Below are 3,827 nucleotides of genomic sequence, written 5' to 3'. Positions count from 1 at the left end.
CCCTCGATCCTGATGAGAATAAATCTCACCTGAAACCAAATATCCATTCTTCTGCCAGGGAGGGGGATGGACTGTCACTCAGCACCATGGGATGAGGGAGAAGATCCAGATTTCTAATTCCCAAAAATATTTTACTCAAGAAAATATATTTTAGCTCCCCCACACCCATTTCCTCTAATTCTAGAAGTTCCTGGAACAGCCAGAACCTAAGCCTTTTAGAGGTTTTGCAGTATTAACTGAGTTGCTTTCCAGCCGCATTGCTGGCTGTGGATTTGCCTTTCTTTGGTGTAATAAGCCCGTCATCTGCTTTTCAGGCTCCAAAACCCCATTAATGTTACTTTGCTTCTGTTTTCCCTGCACTTTTGGAATTAAGTCCTCAGGAAAATAAATGCTTCCAGTAGTTTTAATGGCGCTTTTGGAGAAGTAGAAATCAGAAATTAGACGTATATGCTCAATCTGTCATCCTTGCAAGGAATTCCTGATTATTATTATTTTATACCTCTTTATTTTTACTTTTATTTTGAAATAATTATAGATGCATAGGAAAACAATGTACAGGGAGGTCTCATGTGCCCTTTACCCAGTTACCCTCAATGGTCACCACTCATGTAAAATATCAAAACCAGGAATTTGACATGGGTACAGCCCAGAGACTGTTTAGCTTCGGTATTGCATGCTCGTTTCTCTCTCCCTCTCTCTCTCTCTCTCTGTGTGTGTGTGTGTGTGATTCTATGCAATTTTATCCTATACGATGCTCAACTATTCCGGCACTACAAGACTCCCTCTGCTACCCCTTTACAACCACCCCCACCCACCCCCACCCCTAACCCCTGGCAATCACTAATGTGTTCTCCATTTCCAACACTTCATTACTTTAAAAATGCCATCAAAATGAAATCATGCTGTATGTACCCGTTTACTGAGACTGACTTTTTTTTTTTTTTTTTAATTCAGCATGATTCCCTTGAGATCCTGACTGTGTTTTAAAAGTCTGGAATCGTCACTAAGCTCTAGGCTCCATGAGATAGGGACCGTATCTGGCTTATACATAGTAGGAACTAAATCAAAATTGTTCTAAGTGACTGAACAAAGCTCTGGTTCCTGACCCTCTTTATTAAGGACAATTTTGGCTCTCAGTACTGGAAAAATAATAACTTAAAAGGCTGAAACAACACAGGCATGTTTTATCTTACATATCAAGGCGTCTAGAGGCAGAGCCGTTCTAGCTGATGCCAACATAATTATCAAGTACTTTCTGAACTCTTCTCCCTAACGGTCCTAGGATGCTCATCACAATTCCCGACATCACAGTGCAGATGCTACACTGTCCAATGAGATGTTATAAGACTATCAATGATAAAATGGAATATTACTGCGACGGGAAAGCAAAAGGATCGTTTTCACCTCTGACTACTCTGATTATAATCTAGAAGTTTTGAAAATATATCCACACCCCCCATTTCAGAGCAGCATTATTTACAATAGCCAAGACATGGAAATAACCTAAGTGTCCTTTGACAGATAAATGGATTAAGGGGTGTATGTGTGTCTATATTTCAGCCATAAAAGAATGAGGATATCCTGCCATTTGTAACAACATGGATGGCTCTTAAAGGCATTCTGTTAAGTGAAATAAGTCATAGAAAGACAAATAGTGTATGATCTCACTTACATATGGAATAAAAAAAAAACTCATAGAAAAGAGATCAGACTTGTGGTTACCAGAGGTGGGGGGGGACAGGGAATTAGAGAAAATGTACACATTTCCAGTTACCAGATAAATACACACCAGGAAGGTTCAGGGTGTAATGAACAACAATGATGACTATAGCTAATACTGCTATATAATATATTGGAAAGTTGTTAAGAGAATAAATCCTAAGGGTTCTCATCACCAGGAAACTTTTTTTTTTTTTTTTTTTTTTTTGCTTTTTTGCTTTCTCTTTTTACTGTGTCTGTACTCAATACATGCTGGCTAAACTTTGTGGTGATCATTTCACAATATATGTAAGTCAAACCGTTATGCTGCAGACCTTAAACATGTCAATCATACCTCGATAACACTGAAAAAAAATCTAGAAGTTTTGGTAGAGCTCTTAACTCCTATAAACTCAAGAACTGCATTGTTTTGAAAGTTAAATTGTTCTAAAAAATAAACTCAAAGTTGTGAGACTTTTTTTTAAAGATTTTATTTATTTATTTGACAGAGATAGAGACAGCCAGTGAGAGAGGGAACACAAGCAGGGGGAGTGGGAGAGGAAGAAGCAGGCTCATAGCAGAGTAGCCTGATGTGGGGCTCGATCCCATAACGCAGGGATCACGCCCTGAGCTGAAGGCAGGCGCTTAACCGCCGTGCCACCCAGGCGCCCCAAGACTTTTTATCTTATTAAGGAGATATTACCCTCAGTTTCTCCCTGAACTTTTCAGGACAACTTCCCACTGTCCTGTCGTTGATCATAATCATTCTTCTCTTCAGATGGCGCTGCTCTACCCAAAAGGACTAAAAAGATATTCACGAAATGCTGCTAACGGAGGCTCTACAGAAACATACCAACCAGCGTGAGCAGTCCTGGAGGCTGCTGAGACGGTGGGTGGTTTTGCATTTTTACTTCTTAGATCCGATTTTCTCCATTATGAAAAGAACAATCATTAAAGGAGTCTGTTCGGTCCATAATGTTCTTCCCAGGCCCTTCATTTCAGTCCAGTTTCATTAATTTGGTGCTTAAATTTATTGCTGTGGAGTCTAATGGGTATTACTCCTGTCAGCATTAAATTTAATTTACTGCAACGGAGCAGAGGGGTGGCTGAAACCAGATTTTAATTCCCAAGCCATTAAAACATGTTGCCATGATAAACAAGATCTTTATTATAGACCAGTGCAATGTGTGTGCCTATAGGGCTCCCGCTCTGAAGAATGTGCTTTGGGGATAGCTTTTTCTTTTTTAAAATGAGGTTCAGTCTCTTTCTTCTGCATATATGAATGTTCCAGAAATGTTGAGCTGTTGAAGCATTTTGTTCTATGATTTTTTTTTTCAGATGATGAAATAGGAAATCTAAGCCCAGCCAGACTACAGAATTCTGCTGTATTCCTGCTGGGACCTTCTCACCAGTGGATTAGAGCCAAAGACACGATGTTGACATTTTTTGTGAGGGCAGATACTAGAGACAGCAGGGATTTCTTTATCGTCAAAATGAAAATAGATTTTTTTTAATCTTTAAAAATTTCAAAGAAAATGTTGTTTAAGTAATATGTGCTTGTAAAGAATGCAATCAGTATGAAATGTTATGTACTATTTGCATGTTGTCCTATATCCTTCGAGATCTCCCCCATTTTTTCCTGTCTACCCGCTGTCTACATATTTGTGAGTATGTATACACTTGCTGTATATATAAATTTGTATATATATGTGTGTACATTTGCTGCATGCATATTTACTAAGTTTCCATTTCTATGCTTAGTACATAACAATCATTTGATAAATGCTCACAGAATTATTGAGTTGACTTATTCTTTTCATTAATTGTATCAGTTACATGCGTAACACTGTATGTAAAACAAAAACCACCTCAAATTGACTGGAGATGAGAACACCTATGGCTCACCTTAAAGGGAGCTCACCTGCTGGATGGACTTACAGGTTGACTTAGAGGCAGTTTCATGATGTTTTCAAGGCTCAAGGTTTGCCATGTCCCTCTACTCTGTGGTCCCCAGTGGAGGCTGTGTTCTAAGATGAATCTCCTTGTTTCTGTAGCAGTTAGAGCTCCATGTTTCCTCATGCACAACTGCCATTCTCTGGCTCACTCAGGAACAAGGAAAAACTTTCCCC

General features: G+C 39.0%; 1 long non-coding RNA gene across 1 annotated transcript in view; it reads left to right on the top strand.

The window, feature by feature from the left end:
- LOC121104934 overlaps positions 1-3,467 on the top strand; it is a 6,182-nt gene extending 2,715 nt beyond the window's left edge. Inside the window, exons 2-3 of the long non-coding RNA XR_005837279.1 lie at positions 2,477-2,587; positions 3,037-3,467. This is a non-coding gene — a long non-coding RNA (uncharacterized LOC121104934). The remainder of the gene's footprint in view (positions 1-2,476; positions 2,588-3,036) is intronic.
- Positions 3,468-3,827: the final 360 nt, after the last annotated feature.

The sequence above is a fragment of the Ursus maritimus genome, unplaced genomic scaffold, assembly GCF_017311325.1.
Source record: "Ursus maritimus isolate PB19 unplaced genomic scaffold, ASM1731132v1 scaffold_24, whole genome shotgun sequence".
In the NCBI taxonomy this organism is placed as follows: Eukaryota; Metazoa; Chordata; class Mammalia; order Carnivora; family Ursidae; genus Ursus; species Ursus maritimus.
The sequence above is the reverse complement of the archived record's forward strand: the minus strand, read 5'-3'. Positions and strand labels throughout refer to the sequence as shown.